General features: G+C 59.8%; 1 protein-coding gene across 6 annotated transcripts in view; it reads left to right on the plus strand.

Annotated features, from left to right (window-relative positions):
- The first annotated feature begins 9727 nt into the window (after nt 1-9727).
- The window catches only part of PTK2B (protein tyrosine kinase 2 beta), a 29490-nt gene continuing 19979 nt past the window's right edge, over nt 9728-19238 (plus strand). For 4 of the 6 annotated variants that reach the window (XM_074820356.1, XM_074820359.1, XM_074820360.1 and 1 more), the window contains exon 1: nt 9728-9856. The gene's annotated coding sequence lies outside the window, so the exon portion shown is untranslated. Of the gene's footprint in view, nt 9857-18368; nt 18437-18629; nt 18643-19238 lie in introns of those variants that run through there. The other 2 variants (XM_074820357.1, XM_074820358.1) reach the window with 2 other exon arrangements.

The following is a 19238-nucleotide window of genomic DNA, read 5'->3' on the forward strand; positions in this document are numbered from 1 at the left end:
TGCATATGTTAATCCATTGCACGAGTGTACTGAAATTTGGGGAAGGGTCTCTGAGGGGCTTCCATAGGGGTTTTCGGTGGTCTGTGGTGGTCCCTAGTGGCTCCTGAAGAGGTGTCTTAGTGTCCTTTCCATGAACTCTGAGGGGTGGGTTTTTTTCATATATGGCCTCGTCTTGGCTCATTGCTCTGTCTGTAAAGTTTCTCAGCTCTCTTGACTACCACAGGTGCCTGTTGGCTTCTCTGCCCTCACCAGGATGTAGCCATCACAGCTGCAAAAATTACATCCTTGGGTGCACTCTTGTCCGAGGCCCCTCACAGCAATGAGCACCAACTGCTGGCAGCCAGCAGCGAGCAGGCATCTGGTGAGTTGTCGCTTGAAGGGGACGGACCCAGCTCTGCAGAGGAGATGGCTTCGCTTGCCATGACGGAACTTGGGCGGTCTTCTCTCGAAGGGGATGTTACTGATTGTTCCTGATTTGTTATTAATTTGAGTTGATGATTTTTGGTGATTTTGATCAGGAATGATTCGGACTAATCAATTAAATGGAATCTCACAGAAGTATCGTTTTCTATAAAAGATAGTGGTGTAATGTTTTAAGGAGTCATAGAGATGTTGTATTTAGTTTAAAGTAACCATACAACCGGTTACGCTGCCAGACGAGGCACCACTGTTAGGCTGTTTGGTGAGGATGATTTATTGCCCTGTAGACCAGGTGTTTTAAAAGCTGTGTTGTGAAAGGGCCTCGAAGCATGTTAAAATTGCAATGTGAGCCAAAGTCCTTGAGTCAGGGGCATTGGAGGGTCTTTCTTTTAGCTCAGGACTCCGTGGCGGTCGCAAAAGCAGGACTCAAGTGCACGTGACCCGAATGGGGTGGGAATAAGAAAATGAGTTACAGGAATTAGCATGTTTATGTATGAGAACTCGATTAATATGTATGACTGTATCCAATCTAATCAGCATGTTACACGAGTCAGGTGTGTGTTGTTGGTGAGACGACTCCCCCGCGCACCCGGCCGTCAATAAAGGAGTGTCTGCTTATCTACATCCCACTGGGGTCGATAAGTTCTTTTATCCCGTTTTGGTGACACAGAGAGCTGGGGATGAGTCTCTTGAGCCAAGGAACCAGCTCCAGGACAAGAGGGAATGGCCTCAAGCTGCGCCAGGGCAGGGTCAGACTGGCTCTTAGGAAGGATTTCTTTGCAGAAGGGGTTGTTGGGCGTTGGAATGGGCTGCCCAGGGCAGGGGGGGAGTCCCCATCCCTGGAGGGGTTGAAGAGTCGGGTTGACCCAGCGCTGAGGGATCTGGTGGAGTTGGGAACGGTCAGGGTGAGGTTCATGGTTGGACTGGAGGAGCTTCAAGGGCTTTTCCAACCGAGATGATTCTGTGGTTCTGTGATTTTGAGGGGGACACCCCAGCCCCTCCTCGCAGGGGGAAGGACATGGCAGGAGTGGCTGCTGGGTGTCACAAAGGGGGCTCTGCCCAGCACGTGATGTCACAAAGGGGGCTCCGCCCGCCTGCCCCAAAATAAAAGGCCGCAGCTGCACTGGTCCCACAATCGTAGTGTGTGGCAACGGGCCCACCTCACCGAGATGCTCCCGCTAGTGATGCTCACCCTGCTGTTCCTCCTGGCTGGCGCCATGCTGGCGGCCTACTGGCTATGGGTAGGTGATGGGTGCACCGCGCTGCGCCGGGGAGGGGGATGGCGTGGGGTGGGGGGGGTTGGGGGGGTGGGCTGTGGTGTGGGCCCGGGAGCTGCTCCCATCTCACCCAGCTCTTGGTGTCCCGCAGAGCGTGAGGCAGAAGGCAAAGCAAGGGAGGGCAGTGAAAGCCGAGCCGGACAAGAGCGAAGTGACCCTGGAGACACGGTGAGTGCTGGGGGAGACCCCCAGATCCTGCCCCAGACCCTCAGCCCGTGCCCTGCCCACGCCGGGCAGCCCTGCCCGTCCCGCCAGAGGGGCCGGGGTGCAGCAGGTTCACCTCCCTCTCCTCCTCTGCAGTGACAGCGTGAAGGCACCGAGCACGGAGCACCTGTGCCTGCGACCCCAGATATCGTCCATGAGCTCCCTCTCGACGAGCAGCTCCAGTTCTGTGGACACCTTCTGCTCCTTCCCGGAGCCCTGCCCAGGTGCCATGGCGGAGCTGGCAGCGCAAAAGCACTCGGGACCCGCCCAGTCCTCCAAGGATGATCAGGGGCTGGAGGAGAACCTGGGACCAGCCCTGGGTCAGGACCCCCCACTGGAGCAGTCAGCAGGGACCAGGCAAGAGCAGGTCCTTGAGGATGAGGGGGACAAGGTGCAGACACCAAGGCATGTGAAGCCGGGCCTCAGCAGTCCCCGTGCCCGCGCGCGGATGTTGATTGCCAGAATGTGGCTCGAGGCCAATGGAATAGAGCTACCGTTGCCGCATATGGACACCAACATGGCTGAGGATGGGGACAAGAAGACATGGATTTCGAGCATGGAATCCTTGGAGATGGACTGGAGCAGCTCCATGGAGTTGGGCAGCAGCAGCCCCGTGAGCCTGGGCAGCACCATCCTGGCGTCTCTGGGCAGCAGCAGCCCAGAAGAGCCCAGTCCCCAGCAGCGGGTGCCTGCAGGCAGGATGTGTGGCTGGGCGGCCCGGGGGCTGTGCGGGGGGTGCTGTGGCCTGTGGGAGGGCTGTGCCCAGCTCTGCAGGGGTACCAAGGCCTGGTGGCAACGGCGCTGCCAGTCCTGCTGCAGGTGCTTCCGCAAGCCCCCGAGGCAACACCGACGCTGATTCCAGCGGGCACCCTGGAGACAGCAGATCGGGGGTGGTTGTGGTTTGAACGCAGCCGGTAGCAAATCGCCACGTGAGCAGTTGTTTGCTCCCTCCCCAACGCGGTGAAATAGAGGGGGGACAGAAAAAAAAGATGGGAGAGCAGGCGCCCACCTATATGCTCAGCTTTGACGTCACATGACATGGAATGCTCCAAGGATCGATCAGGACCCAGCCCTTCAGCTGTGCTCCCTCTCAGCCCAAGGAAAGTTAACTCTACCCTGGCCAAAACCAGGACAGAGCTGTAGGGCTGGGAACCTCCCTGGGGTGAACCCACGTGAAAAATAAAAAAATTAAAGTATCTTGTCTCCATCCCTGGTGCCGTGGTTCTTTACCCAGCCCTTGATGCGCCTTCTCCCCCGTCCCTTTGCCAAACCTCCCCTTTGGGTCCCTTGCTGACCCCCCCGGCTCCTCTGCCGGGTCTCCCCCAGGTCCTGGCTCCCAGCTCCCCCGGGCTTTGTCCCCTCTGTCCGGCCCCGCGTCCGTAAGCACCACGACGGGGACGTTTGCTTGGCCCAGAGCTGCTCCTGCCAGAGCAGGCAGGGACTGTGCCTGCCTGCACCCTGCCTCCTGCCTCCTGCCCCCCTCCAGAGCCCGGGGGCTGCGGGGCACCAACTGCAGTAACAGGGTGACTGGACAGCTCAGCTCATTGGCTCTTTTCACCTGAAACAAAGAAATTCACTCAACAGTCAAGTTCTTCCCTGTCAAGCAGATATTCTTTATCAGCAGCGCTGGGGTGGCCCTGGGGATTCTCCACCATACGGGCTCCCAAGAAGGAGTAAGGGACATCGCTTTACAGACACACGCATCGTAGATATTCATTCGATTTCCTCCAGGAGAATTTGCCACAGGGACAGAGAGGCCCTCCGGGAGGAGCTCCCTTGACACTCTCCGTGAGAGAAGTCCGGGAGTTGTCCCTGTCACATCAGGTGTCTGCCAGCTGAGCCTGTGTGACGAGGAGGAGGGAAAAGCCTGAGCCCAGCACCCCCGAGCGGCCTGAGACTCTCCGTCCTGCCCCGAAGAAGGCGTCAGGCTGTGTCAGTGCCATGGGGGCCCCGGGTCACCCCGGCGGGGTGTCTGTGCAGCTGCAGGGAAACCTGCGGGGAAGGATGGGCAGGAGGTCAGCCCAGCTCGCCACACAGGCTCAGCTGGAGGGAAATCTAGTTCTGCTCTGGTGTTGAGGACATGTTTCTGTGCAACAGGATGGTTGCGGGGTTTGGGAACACTGGGCCGAGGGTGAGGGGTGCGACGGCCTCACACTGAGTTTCCTAATCCAGGTGATAGAAAGCCCAACAAGAGGAGGTGAGATGTGAAGAATAATATGAAGGTCTTCTATAGGTTTGTTAGTCAGAAAATGATGACAAAAGAAGTGGCTTCCCCTCAATAAATTAGACAAGGGATCTGGTGACAGCTGCCCTGGAGCAGACTGAGGTCCTCAAGAATTTTTTTGCCTCAGTTTACAGGGTCAATTTTTCTTCCCACATCTCTCTCAGTTCCCTGAATCAAGAATGAAGTCCCACCCATTCTAGGGGAGGATCAAGTTTGAGACCATCTGAGGAACCTGGACATACATGAGTCCACAGGACCTGAAGACATGCACCCCATAGTAGATGTAGTTGCTAAGCCACACTCCATCGTCTTTGAAAAGTCCTGGCAGTCTGGTGAAGTCCCCAGAAGGGAAATATTGCACCTGTCTTTAAAAAGGGTGAAAAAGGTGGACTGGGAACTACCAACCATTCAGCCTCACCTCTGTGCCTGGCCAGATCATGGAACAGGTCCTTCTGGAAAACCTGTCAAAGCATATGGAAGGTGGGGGGTTGTTTAGAGACAGCCAACACGGCTTCACCAAGGGCAAGCTGGTGGCCTTTTACAATGGAGTGATGGCGTTGGTGGGTAAGGGAAGAGCAACTGATAAAATTTCTCTTGACTTCTGCAAGGCCTTTGACATGGTCCCACATGACAACCTTGTCTCTAAATTGGAGAGATACAGGTTTGATGGATGGACCTATTCCATGGATAAGGAATTGGCTGGAAGGCCACATCCACATCATAACTAGATGATCTTCAAGGTCTTTTCCAACCTAGACGATTCTGTGATTCTGTGAGAAGATTGGTGTCAAGGACTCAATGTCCAAGTGGAGATGAATGACAAGTGATGTCCCTCCTGGGTCCATATTGGGACTGACATTGTTTGTTATCTTCCTTAGTGACGTGAACAGAGGGATCGAGTGCAGCCTCAACAAGTTTGCAGATGACACCAACCTGTGTGGTGCAGCTGATTCACTGGAGCGAAGGGATGTGTCATCCAGAGGGGGGCCTGGACAGCCTGGAGAAGTGGGCCCATGTGAACTGCATGAAGTTCAACAACGCCAAGTGCAAGATCCTGCCCAGGGGTCGGGGCAATCCCCAGTATCAACACAGACTGGGGGATGAAGAGATTGAGAGCAGCCCTGTGGAGAAGGACTTGGGAGTACTGGTGGATGAAAAACGGGACATGAGCTGTCAGCGTGCACTCGCAGCCCAGAAAACCAGCGGTGTCCTGGGCTGCACCCAGAGCAGTGTGGGCAACAGGGTGAGGGGGGGATTCTCCCCCTCTGCTCCGCTCTCAGGAGACCCCCCTGCAGTGCTGGGTCCAGCTCTGGGGGCACCAACAGCAGAAGGACACGGACCTGCTCGAGCGGGGCCAGAGGAGGCCACAAAGATGCTCGGGGGGCTGGAGCACCCCCCTGTGAGGACAGGCTGAGGGAGTTGGGGGGTTCAGCTGGAGAAGGCTCCAGGGAGACCTTATTGTGGTCTCTTATGTTTCAGTATATAAAGGGGGCTTATAGAAAGATGGAGAAAGACTTTTTACCAAGGCCTGTAGTGACAGGACAAGGGGCAACGGTTTTAAACTGAAAGAGGGGAGATTTAGACTGGCGATAATGAAGAATTTCTTTACAAGGGTGGTGAGACATGGGAACAGGTTGCCCAGAGAAGCTGTGGATGCTCCATCCCTGAAAGCATTCACCCAGGAGGTCCCTTGCCCAGCCCAGCCCAGACATCCTGCCCCTGGTGTCTCGGTTCAGCCACGATGGGTTTACTCAGCCCAGCAGAGCTGAGATCCTGCCGGGGGCTTGGAGCAACCCCAAAGCCCTTCCCTGACACCCCACTTTGGAGGATGCCTTTCGGTTCTCCCTGGCTCCTGTCCCACCCCGCCCCCCAGGAAGGAGAGAGGACACACAGACATCAGAGCTGCTTCTAGCAGACTCCAGCTACAGATTCTGGGTTCAATTCCCTGGAAAGGTCACATCACTCTTATCTTCAAGAAGGACAAGAAGGAGAACTTGGGGAACCACAGGTCGGTCAGTCCTGTAACTCCTCTGTGTGGGGTCTGGGGGACATCCTGTCAGCCCTGGCAGCAGCCCCCCACTCCCAGCCTCCTCCTGTCACCGTGGCAACCGCAGATACAAATACCATGGCAACCCCATGGCAACAGCACAGGCAATGCCACCAGTTCCCACAGCCCGGAGATGGGCGGATGCCCGGGTGTGCTGAAGCTGGAGATCTTTTCCTCTGCGCTTCACGGCCACCACCCTTCCAACCCTGCAGTGGTGACCACCAGCAGCTCTGGATGGGGTTGTCCTGCTGCTCCAAGGTGACCAGACATGGTCACCTCAGACTCATCCATCACTGACATCCCAGGGTGGGGGGGGAGCAGGTCCCCCATCCCAACACAATCCTGCCTCTCCAGCTGCTTCGTGTCCAACGTGGACCCGAGGGAGCCCTTCTCAGAGCGAACTTCTTTCCCCCGGGGCCAGGCAGAAGCAAAAGGTGTCCTCCAAAGCAGGGTGTCAGGGAAGGGCTTTGGGGTTGCTCCAAGCCCCCAGCAGGATCTCAGCTCTGCTGGGCTGAGTGAACCCGTTGTGGCTGAACCCCAGGAGCGTGGTGGCTGGGCTGGGTGAGGGAGGACAGTCTGTGGGCATGGGCTGAGTTGGGGTTCAAACAATCAGGAATATGTCAGAAGATAATTTTTGGAGGATGCTGTTGGATTCTAGCCCTCCCTGCTGCCTGCTTTGCCCCGCTGGAGGTGTCACGGGTGGAAGAGCTCCAGGACCCAGCAACCTGAGCAGTGTCCTCACCAGGGACCATCAGATGGCAAAAGAAGATTGAATCCAGCCCCATATTTGGCCCTTTCCTGCTAATTCTCAGGGCCCGATCCCCCATCCCCTTCCAACCCTGAAGGCCTCACCCCACTGGTCCCGAGGGCTGAGGAGAGACAGGGTGCTGGCAGGGACCCCCCAATGCTCACACAGGCACTGCATTGGTAGCACTTGTCCCAGCTCCTACTGACAGATCCCAAAAAACACCCCAGAACACAAATCCTGCTCTGGCATCCCGCCTGTGGCTTGGCACCCCGCTGCTGGTATCAGACACACACCCGCTCTTACTCCCGCTGTTTTCAGGGGTTTGGGGCCTGAGCCACTTGGGAAAAGGCTTTTTCATCCCCTAGAAGTGAAACAAGATTGATTATTGGAGTAAATAACAAAATAACTGCTTTGCTAGAACTCACTAGAGGTCATGAGGGCCAGGGGGGGCCCACACTCCTTGGGGTGCTGTGGGGGGGCAGAGGCTATTTCTCCAGCTCAGGTTGGCCGGCCTCAAGATGGCAGCAATAACATGTAGCATCCCTCTACTCGCTTCGAGTGAGTGGGGACCACTCCGTCCAACCCTCCTGGCTCAAAGGACACCCCCCAACCGCCTCTCCCGGCATCGTCTCCCCGCGCTTCTTCTAGACGCAACTTCTTCTGCTCCTTCTTGGTGCCCTCAAACATTTGCTGGTGGCTCTGGAGCTGCAACCTGTGGCCTCAACCTCCATCACGCCGACCCTCCAGCCTCGGCCCTGCTCCCCGGCGAAAGTAAGTTGGTGCCTTTTTCCCTCGAGTAGCCCCACGCTGGGATGCTCAAAACCTTTCCCGAAGCACTGCTCCCTAGTGATGGGAGAGGTGCTATTAATAAATCCCGTCAGATTTTATCGCTTCTCTCTGTGCCAATGAAGAGGGTGGTTGGGGAAGGGGGGAGGCGAGGGGGAAACCTGCTTCTCTTGAGCGTTTCGTAGCTACGAGCTCACCCTCGGTGCAGGAGCATGGGATGGCTCAGCAGGCTGTTCAGCCAGCTTTCCTGTAAGTCACGGGGCTGAATCCACCAGGGGTTCGCGGGGGGGGGTGGGGGGGGGTTGGATCTTGGGTTAATTTTTGGCAGGGATTAGCAGGGGGAAAGGGTTGCCCCACTGCCTGGGGGGCTGCACTGGCCAGGGCATGGAAGGCAGCGTGCCAGGGTCTCTTCCAAACTTGTGTGGAGCCCAGACACCTCCTTGGGAGTGTGCGGGCGAGATGGGACCAGGGTGAGGGGATGAAGAGGAAAAGGGGTGTGGAGGAAAGGGGTACGCAGGGCTGATGCCTCTTCCCGGCTCCACGGAGCCGCGGAGGCCAGCAGAGGGGTCCCCAGAACCGGTGGTCTCTCCCCCGCTGCCCACCGGGCCTCCCCCTGCCCCTTGCCAGCCCATCCGGGGCGTGTGGAGGTAGCTCCATCCCTTTGAGGGTATTTAGGCATTTAAATATCTTGAGTGGCTTCAGGCGGGAGAGTGGGCGCAGGCTGTCAGCACTGCTCTGCGTGCGTGGGAGAGCTGCTGCGGGAGCTCTGGGCACCACTGGTGGCTGAGCTGGACTGGGGAGAGGGTGACGGGGCTTGACCCGTGTCCAGCCAAAGCTCTCCTGGCCCCTGAGAGAGTCTTTGCTCATGGCCAGAAGCATTTTGGTCTCTGTGTCTCTTCCCTCCCCTGTCTTGGGGTGCAAGGACGTCCTGCTGTCCCTCCGTTCCCAGCTGCTGGAGCGTGCTGCCAGGTGCTCCAGCTGTCTTCCAGTGGCTGTAGTGGGAAGGTTGTGCCTGGTGTAATGCCAGTTGCTCCCAGGCATCACACCTCGAAGTGGGGGTTAATTTGGGGGCAGCAGGGCTGAGCGGAGGAGGAAGGGATGGGGAGGAGACCTGGCTCTGAACACCTCTCCGAGGCAGGGGATGCCCCGCAGGGAGGGACCCTGCTGTGCCGGTGACAGGGCTGCATGATGGGGTGCAGCCATCGATGGGTGGGGGGGATCCCCGGGGGGGCTGCAGCTCCCCAAAACCCTGCAAGCTCCCACCAGGGCTTTGGGGAACTGCCTGACCAGCTTCGCCCCACCACTTCCCCGTTCTCATTCGGCACGGGGGTGCTCCCCACCACTTCCACCACTGCCCGGGATTGCATGCCATGAGGTGGGAGGCCACAGGGTGCACCCCATCGCTCCCCTCCTCCTCCAGCTTGTCCTCGGCCCCTTGGCATCCCCAAACTGTTTTGGCAGAGCGCTGGGGTTGGGCTGGGGTTTTCTGGGGGACTGGGTGGCCGGCCTTGATGTCCAGCTGTGGAGGGGGTCCTCAGAGGAGCATTAAAGGGGGGCCTGGTGCACCCTAGAAGCAGGGAGGTGTTGCTGTGGCCCGGGGGTGTGGCGGTGCTGGACGGCCGCCCCGTGACCGCAAACGTCGTCCCCGGCAGCTCTTGCACCATCCTCCTTCCTGGCTTGGGTTCTTCCGCAGTGTTGGGGCATCCCCCACCCCCTGGTTTTGGGGTGGGGGGGGACACCCCTGCAGTGGCAGGGGCTTTGCCAGCTCCTCCCAGGTACGAGCAGGACCAGCCTGAACACCGGCTGCCTGGGGCTCCCTGCCCAAATTCCCAACCAATCCCAAGACCTGCCCCAACCCGCCCGCGGGACCAAGGTGGGGAAGGCTGGGTGGGCAGCTGAGGGGTCCTGGGCCTTCCTCAGCTCCAGCCTCCTCTTCCTCCCCGGCGTCAGTGCAGCGACCGTGAGCCCTTTCCGGAAGCAGGCAGCGGGGAGGAGTGGTTTTACCCCCCCCTCCCCGGTATCAACCCACGGGACACGCACCCACCAGGCCAACCCTCCCTGCCGGCGACACCATCGCCTGTCCCCACCGCTGGTGGTGGCGAGCGGGACCGGCTGGGGGGGCAAAGGCAACTCCCTCGTCCTCCACCAAGGTGAGAACCTCTGCCCGCTCTTGGAGGGGGGCACGCTGGGTGCCATGGGGGGGGCAGGGGGAGAGCTGAGGGTGGGCAGGCTGGGTGGGTGCAGGATTGGGGCACCCTTTCCCATAGCGGTGGTCCCCTCCCCAGCGCACCCATCCAGCCATCTGCCTGCAGGTGGGTGGCCAGGCAGGGCTTCCTTAGCCCTCCCCATATGTGTGGCAGTGATACCGGGTTGCTCAGGAGCTTTGGGGACACAAGGGCAGGGGTGTGCAGTGCTTCCCACCCTCCTGCCAGCGATCGGGAGGTGCCTGGGCTCTGCTATCTCTGGCCGGCCTCAATGTTTGCCCAACGGCGGGGCGGTTCCTGCCCCTCCTGCGCTCACCAGCCCAGCACCCGTGAGGATATTCAGGGGTGTCTGACCACTTGGCTTGGGATCAGAAAGGACTTGGGGGGGGGCCTCGGGGGTGCTGCATAGGGCTGGGACTGTCCTAGGGAGGTGACAGGGAGCTGGTGATAAGCCAGGGAAGGCACCGGCGTTAGGGCAGGGAGGTGGGGAGAGGTCGGCGCTGGTGGCAGGGCCTGAGCGTGGTGTGTCTTAGGGGGGCTCCCCCCAAGTCTTAGCCTGAAACTGTGGCCAGCACAGGGGTATTTCCAGGACGAGGTGGCCATCGGGGCCATGAAGTCTGTTGGGGAGGGGAGGGGACAGCCAGCTGTAATATCCCGTTTCATCTGTCACCTATCCCTCCTTGGTGTCTTCGTGCTGGAGGAAGCCCTGGGGAAGGGGTGACAGTGGGGCTTGGTGGAGTGCAGGAACACCCCAGGAACGGTCCCATTCCCACCCGCAGGCAAAATCACCTCCGCTGGCATCAGCGAGGGCAGGGGGGATGCTACGAGTTCACCTCTGCGCTGCCGTGGGTGATCCATCCTCGTGGCTGGAGCCAAACCCAGGCGTTCATGAGCTTCCCGGCGCCGGGCAGGGAAGGGCAGCGTTGGGATACGGCTCATCCTTCGGGATCCGCAGTCCCAATGGGCAGCTCCCAGCCTTGCCCGCGAGGGCACAAGTGAGAACGGGAGCGGGAAGAGCTGTGTGAGTCTGGAGAGTCGCGAGTGTTAGAGAGCAGTGGCCGCATGGGATGGGGGGGCTGCACGCTCCACGGGGGCTGTGAAGGATGGTGGGGGGATGCCCATGCAGCTCACATGCACGGGAAACACACCCTCACTTTGCCAGCGAAGCTTCACACGCGCTAGTGAGACACACATAAGCGCCCCAAGTCCCCAGGCTCCGCGTTTCCGTGCCTTCGCGCTCAGCTATTATTAATATTCAGCATAAAGGCTCTTTCCAGGCGCTGGGGGCTGGGAAAGCAGCGTCTGAATCATTTTGCTTTTTCGCTGGCAGAGTTATTACTCATGAGGGGTAGACGGAGCTGGGAACCTTCCGTGCAAAGTGTTGCTCGTGTTTCAAATTGCACCGTGCGATACCCACATCTCCTCCACTGAGGGATCCTGGCAAGCAGGAGGGGTAAAACCTGATATGCCAGGCACAAAAATCCCAGGGAGACATTCCCCTGGGGAACCACGAGGGTAAAGTTAGAGTTTTCCCATGGAAAACCCTCCCGAGGGGTGGCAATCCCTCTGGCTGGGCTGTGTTTTTCCCCGGGATGGGACTGCAGCTCCCGTGGGACACGGAGGGACAGCGTTGGTGGCGGCGGTGGCATCGCGGCGAGGCCGTCCTGCTCTGTTTGGGGAAGTGGCTTCAAAGAGGGAACAGGAACACGATGCGTTGGGAGACGTGGCTCCCGTCAGCTCTTGGGGAAACCTCGCAGGACTTTTCGTTTTGGGGCGGTTTGCTACATTTTGTGTTCAAAAATGGCTGAAAAAAAGGTAGTTTCAGCAGAACTCTGGTTCCCGCAGGGAAAACCCAGCAGCCACATCCTGGAGGGGTGTGGGGGGGGTGTGGGGAGGCTTCTCCCTGCTTGTACCCACCAGTAAGGCAGGTTAGCTGGTGTACTGGGCTGGACTGGGATGGTCCCGCTGGGCAGGAAGGTGCCACGGAGGGAAGGAAGTGCTGCAGGTTTGGGGCACTCTGAGCGGCTGCGGAGGCCGCGGCTCGTCTGAGCAAAGAGCCGCTTGAAGGCAACGAGCGGGGCTCTCCTTGGGGAAAAACCCGACGTTTTTAGGGCGTCAGTTCTTCCACGCCGAGCAAGTAGCGCCTGGGGTTTGAGCCAAAACGTAACAGGGGTGCTCTGGCTCCCTGTGCGAGGTGCTGCACACCCGGCCAGACTGAACACCCGGTCACGCTGCACACTGACGTGTCACACACCCGGCCACACCGCACAATGTGCCACGCTGCACACCTGGCCATGCTGCACACCCAGCCATGCTGCACACCTGGCCACGCCGCACACCCGGCCACGCTGCACACCCAGCCATGCTGCACACCCAGCCATGAAGCACACCCAGCCACGCTGCACACCCAGCCATGAAGCACACCCAGCCACGCTGCACACCCAGCCACGCTGCACACCCAGCCATGAAGCACACCCAGCCACGCTGCACACCCAGCCATGAAGCACACCCAGCCACGCTGCACACCCAGCCATGAACCACACCCAGCCACACTGCACACCCAGCCATGAACCACACCCAGCCACACTGCACACCCGGCCACGCTGCACACCTGGCCATGCCGCACACCCATCCACGCTGCACACTCAGCCATGAAGCACACCCAGCCACACTGCACACCCGGCCATGCCGCACACCCATCCACGCTGCACACTCAGCCACGCTGCACACCCAGCCATGAAGCACACCCAGCCACACTGCACACCCATCCACGCTGCACACCCGGCCATGCCGCACACCCAGCCACGCTGCACACTCAGCCATGCTGCACACCCAGCCATGAAGCACACCCAGTCACACTGCACACCCGGCCATGCCGCACACCCAGCCACGCTGCACACCCAGCCATGAAGCACACCCAGCCACACTGCACACCCGGCCACACTGCACACCCAGCCATGAATTCAGCACACTCAGCCACGCTGCACACCCGGCCATGCTGCACACCTGGCCATGCCGCACACCCAGCCACGCTGCACACCCAGCCACGAAGCGCACCTGGCCACGCTGCACAGTGCCATGTCACACACCCAGCCATGCTGCAGAATGTGCCACGCTGCACACCCAGCCATGATGCAAACCCAGCTGCGAAACACAATGTGCCAAACTGCACACCCAGTCACGCTGCACACCGTGCCACACTGCACACCTGGCCATGCTGCACACCCAGCCATGCTGCACATTGTGTCATGCTGTACACCTTGCCATATGGCACACCCAGCCATGCTGCACAATGTGCCACGCTGCATACGCTGCACACCGTGCCATGCTGCACAATGTGCCACGCCGTACACCCGGCCACACTGCACACCCAGCCACGCTGTGCCCTGCCATGTCGCACGCCTTGCCATGTCACACACCCAGCCATGCCACGCACCGTGCCACGCTGCACACCTTGCCGTATCACACACCCAGCCACGCTGCGCAATGTGCCACGCCGCACACCCAGCCACGAAGCACACTGTGCCATGCTGCACACCCAGCCACACTGCACACCGTGCCACACTGCACACCTTGCCATATCGCACACCCAGTCACGCTGCGCACTGTAGCACCCCGCTCCCCCTGCCCAGCTCTCCCCCCGCGGTCCCTCCTGAAGGAAATCACCTCTCCCCTTCCCAGGGCCCGTGACTGGGCTCTGCCTGCTCCGCAGCCGGAGGTTTTACCTTCCCCCCTTCCAGCAGTTGCTGCGTTGGAGCAGGGGAAAGCTGGGTGCCGGGGAGGTGAGGAGCCAGGCTGGGGGCTGGGGGGGCGGGGCTGATTGGGGCCCCCCTTCCCTGCTCTGACCCACAGCAGGGCACAGGGCAGAGGAGGAAGAAGAGGAGGAGGAAAGGGGATTGTCTTCACCCCCCTCTGCTGCGGCAGCCAGGGGCAAAATACCTGCCAGGATCTGGCCTGTCCCCATGGGGCCCTGCCGGGGCTGCTTCAAGCAACTGGGGAATTTCCACCTGGCAGAAACCGGGGCGTTTTGCTGCCTGGTTTTGTCTCCAGAGGCTGAAGCACGGAGGGATTTCAGGTGGGAAATCCCCCCTGATCCCCAAACCCTTCCCCTTGCAGAGGTTATAGCACGGGATGCTCAGCCCTGGCCCTGGGCAGAGACGGGGTGATGTGAAATGTCACTGCCTTTCCCCCTCTGGGACCTGCACTCCTTGGGCCCAATTCAAAAGAAAAACTTGAGGTCAAAAACTAGGGACCTGGCATGGAAAAAAGTTTAGAAATTGCCCAGTTTGGGGGAGTTCAAGGGGAATAAACGTTGTGTTTTGGCCTGAGCTGATGCATCTGCACCTCAGGCCAGGCAGGCAGAGACTTGAAGGCACCTCGGGGGAGCATTTGGCTTATTTTATTATTTCAAATGTTTATCTTTCTGAGAAAAAGGGCTGAAAACTTTGCAAAGGGTAAAAAACTTTCAGTTTGGTGGCGAGCTGGTCTTGCGTAAGCCTGGGCAGCAGCGTGCTAGCACGCGCTAGAAATGATTGACGAGCAAGAAGATAAAATGCTTCATGAAATGACAGCAGTTCATTTCCCCCAAACTCCACTGAATTCCCCTGGGAAATGCAAACTTCCCCCCATTCTGCAAACCCATCCAAACTGATGCTTGGTGTTTCGGGCCCGGGGAAGTTGTCGCTGTGCGGTGTGACTGCAGCCGAGGGCTCTTCCAGGCTGTGGAGAAGCAGCTGGAGCTTGAAATTCCCGGTTGGTGCAGGGGAAGGGCTTGGGTAAGCGCTGGAGGAGCTGCAGCTTGGCACCCTCCCGGGAAATTTCTGCCAAAAAAGCTACAACCTAACCAGGAGTTTTGGAAGAGATGAGTTTTCTTCCTAAAACTAAGATGAATGTAAGAAGTGGAATTAGTGCAAGCAGCCAAAAACGGCAGCAGGGACCCTGACGGGTACCTCGGTGCGGGGATGCCAGCTGCATCCCATGGCCGATGCCCTCCCAGCATCACTCATAAGGGGGGGGTTTCTACCCCAGACCCTCTATTTTCCTTTTCTTTCGCAAAATGAAGCAGGAGCAGCATCTCCCGTGATTCCCATGGGTTGCCTGGCGACCGGGATGCTTAGCGACCAGGACCCATTGGCACACTTCCCGCCGTGCCAAAAATGATGCTGCAAGCCCTCGCCCGCTCTGCTTCCTTCTCCCGCAGAAAGCTTAGGGGGAAATACTCCCACCCTGTTCCTGGGAAGCTGTTCCCCTCCCCACGGGGAGGCTTTCAGTGCCACTCATGGGTTATTTTTAGTCTGACACCCTTGTGTGAGCTCGGGTAGTTTGGTTTGGTGGGGGATGCTGAGCCCTGCCAGCCCTCTCCAGCCCCTTGGCTTGGGGGTGCTCTCTCAGCCCCGTCCTCCTGCATCATCCCAGAGCAAGAAGCACCCCCCCTACAACTGCTCTCAAGGGTTTTCAGAGCCCCCCAGGCCTGATTTTGGGAGCTCTTCCAGGCTATTAGCACGTTTGACCCTTTGCTTTACACCAACATCGCATCATTCTTGGCTGGAGCAGCATTGGACCCATTTTTGGTTGCAGATACACAAGAGAAAAACAATGGACCAAGTGATAATTTTGTTATTAATTTTAAGAATGAACAGGAGCCCCAGGGTGACCCCCCAGGGCTGCGGGACCTTAGGACAGGCTGGAAACCAGATCTCAGAGCCTGCCTGTGATCCTTTTTGTGTCTGGTAGCTGCAGGCAGCAGGCAGAGGAGTACAAAAACGCGGTTTTGCTGGCTCAGGTGTGAGTTGTTTCTCTCCTGGCATTAAGCATAAGGGATTTCGAGTGGGCCCCTCTTCCTGCAAAGCCTGGGGCTGCTCAGAGCGGGGTGCCTTTCCTCCCTGCGGCTGCGGGATTGGACCTGGTTGGAGCAGTGTGGAGAAGTCGATGGCTCTGGCGTGGCCGAGGAGCAACGCTCGGGCAGTTCTGGCAGGAAGATCTCCATCAAGGTGGAGACCAGGAGGGATCCTTGTAGCAAACCTTGCATCTGAAACCTCAGCAGTCTGCCCTGGGGGGAGGATGCTGTGACCCCCCCCTGCAGCCACAGGGCCCACAAAATGCTTGGAGGGTGGCTGCAGGGCTCCCCTGCCTGGGGAGGAGGTGGCTGGGGGCAGTTAGCAGAGCTCAGGGGGGACATTTTGTCTTCAGGACCAAACACCACACCCACCACGGTCAAAAAAAGCGAGGCTGGGGATCCCTGAGCCCCCCCATCTTTGGTACACCCTCATGGGGAGCCTCGCACTGGCATCCTGGCACCTGGGGGACCAGCGTGCGGCAGCTTCTCCCCGAGAAGGCGCCGTCCCCATCTCCTGGTGAGCTGTTCCTCCCCAGATGGTCCTGCCTCATCCCATCCCCGGCTCCGGATAAACAGCGCTGCTCTGCGCCGGGAACACGGAGATCTTTCCCCCGTGCCTGAGTCACCCCCTCCAGCTGAGCTGCCGTGCGTGGGCTTTGACAGCAGCTCTCCGGGCGTTATTTCTAATTCCTCGGGAGCACGTACCGGCCGTCTCACCGGCTGTTTGGGTGCAGGTCGCAGTCGCAGTGTCGGGAAGGGAAGTGGGGGATGAGGGGGGAGATGGGATGCGGGTCCATGCCCAGTCTTGCACCCAAAACCAACTGCAGCGATGTTTTCCCAGTCTGAAAAAAGGGGGTTGTCTGTCTGGGGGAGGGGATAAACCCCCTGCAGGAGGCAGGATGAGGGGTCCTGGGCTGCTGTTGTAGCAAGATGGGTGTCAGGCAGAAACACAATCAAAGTCTGGGGGATGCTCATCGTCTGCTGGGGGTGTTTTTGGCTCTCATGGGGAGCTGCTGCACCCAGGATGGGGAGTGTCAGCGGGAGGGTGTGTTTTGGGGTCCCTCAGTAGAGGGGACAGCGCCTCTGTACCTGCTCTAACCCTGCTCCCGGCAGCTCATTCTCGCCGACCGGAGCCTGTGTCATTTCCTTTGCTTTGCGAAACACAGGCTTCCTCTGCGGGGACATCACGTGAGGAACCCTCGGTCCCCAGCCTGCTCCAGCTCTGCCTGCCCGGGGAGGGGGGATTGGGGGTGGTGGGATGGTCCTGGTACCCCCCAGCGAGCTCCCACTGCTGGGCCACTCTCCCCGCTGCCATCCCACCTCACATCCCACCTCCGAGGGCCATTGCGTCCCGCTGCTAAGCTGGCAGCATTGTGCACATGTACCAGGGATGGGCCGGTGTGAAATCCCACAGCAATAAACCCTCGTTGGAGGGAAAAAGGAGAGACATCCCGGGCGGGCAGGATGGGGGGAAGAGGGGATGGTGGCATGTGCAAGGAGACAGGACAGCCGGCATCGCACCCTGCAGCAGAGGCTTGGATCTGGCTGGAGCTCAGCTCCCAGCCATCGTGGAGCTCCCAGCAGCATCCTGAGACATATTTTTGTGTTGCCAGCCCAGAATCTGCAGTGAGGAGGCAAAAACCAGCTCCCCATGTCTGCTGGGGACAGGGCTGAGGTGATGGATGGGAGCTGGGCAAGGCTGATTTGGGGTAGATACAGGAAAAGAGAGATAAGACTGGGAGTGTGGCGGGGCAGTCGGACCACTGCGGGCCATCTCTTGGAGGGCACCCATCCCTGCTCCCAGTTCCATGGTGGAAACTCACTGGTTTTGGTGCTGAAGCAGGGCTGGAGTGTGGGGCTGTAGGTGCCAAACAGGGTGAGAGCCCGTCTGTTCCCCCAGGGAACAGGAGCAATAAATAATGAGTCATTTAAATACCTGCATAGATAGGGGAAGGGCCTGGGGCAGAGCAGGCAGCCCTGCCTGCTGGGGCCCTGCCTGCACTGTCCCCTGACATTGAGGAATGCGGCTCCCCGGGGTCACTCAGGCTGGGCTGGGGTCCCCGCACCGATGGGGTTGCTCCCGGGGCTGCATTTTCCTTGGATGGAGCTGGGATCCAACTCGGTGGCAGCGGAGAGAAGAGGCAGGATGTTTCGGGGTGGGATGCGCTGGGTCCTGACGTGAGGGATGATGGAGCCCGTGGGCTGGGCTGGCAGCCAGAGACCCTCCTGGGTGGCCGGGGTAAGTCACAGGTCACCGTTGTCCCTGTCCCCTTCATCCTGCAGGGTCCTTGGGTCAGATTTCCCCCCCAGCACAGGCGCTTCGGGGTTGTGGCATTGCTCAGTGGCACCTGGGCTTTGGGGTTTGCAGGGGAGGGGGGATGCGAGCTGCCTGCTCTGCCTGCTGCCTGCTCTGCCTGCTGCCTGCATCCGCCACCCCCACACCGGGACCACCCAAACCGGTCTCCCGGGCTGAGTGAGCTGTGCCTCAGTTTCCCCATCTGTAGGATGGGCTCGAGCAGCCGCTTGTGGCACGTGCGTGAGCGTGCCTGCGCGTGGGCCCTGCCTGCCTGCCTGCCTGCCTGCCTGGGTGCTATGCAAATGCCTCTGCGCACACTTGTCAGCCGCAGCAGGAAGCGCCGGCTCCGTCAGCGCGGGCTCGGTGTGGGGACGGAGGGGACGGCTGCTTCTCCGTAAGTGCCTCTTGCCTCCTGCTCCCCCTTCCCCTGGGTGCCTGGGTGCCCCTGGGGTGCGGCGGTGGGACCCAGACCCTTCACCTGGAGGAGGTGGGCGGAGGGCTGAGCACATGCCAACTCGTCACACCCGGTTGGGGAAGGGGCTCGGTGGGGTTTCAGCGTGTCCCTGGTGGGGCAGGATGCGGCTGTGGCCGTCAGCCCAGGTGTGTCTGGAGTTTGGGGTAGGGCTGGAGGAAACAACACCCGGGGCACCAAAACTTTTCCAAGAGTGTGGGAGCGACCGGAAAAACTTCCTGGTCCGGGGCTGGGCCGGGGCGCAGGCCGGGAGGTGGCTCTAAGCCTCTACGGGGACCTTCTGGGGTGTCACCCACAGGAGAAGGACAATGGGGGCTGCTGGGGGGGGCACCCAGGCTGCAGCAAGGGGATGGTGGTGGCGGTGGCAGCGGTGTGCGCTCTCGGTTTCGTTTTGTGGGCTCCTCTGTTCCCATGTGCCCAGCCAGGGCTGCGTCACGCGTCCCCCAGGGTTGTCCCCACTGGGGACAGAGCCAGGCTCCCGTGGAACGCGTCCCCACGCCCAAGGGGAGGTGAGTGGGCAGGGGGTGGTGGTACAGGGGGGCTCGGGCGGTGGCCACAGGCCCTTCTCCAGCCCCGAGAGGCAGAGTATGGCCAGGTCCTTATGGGGCACGTCCCCTCCACCCAAATGGCCCCGGGGATGTGTCCCCTGGGTGCTGCACACCCGCGGTGCAGGCAGGGTGCAGGCACTGCCTTCACTGCTCTTCCTGCCTTCATTTTGAATGGC

The sequence above is a fragment of the Strix aluco genome, chromosome 3, assembly GCF_031877795.1.
Source record: "Strix aluco isolate bStrAlu1 chromosome 3, bStrAlu1.hap1, whole genome shotgun sequence".
Classification (NCBI taxonomy): domain Eukaryota; kingdom Metazoa; phylum Chordata; class Aves; order Strigiformes; family Strigidae; genus Strix; species Strix aluco.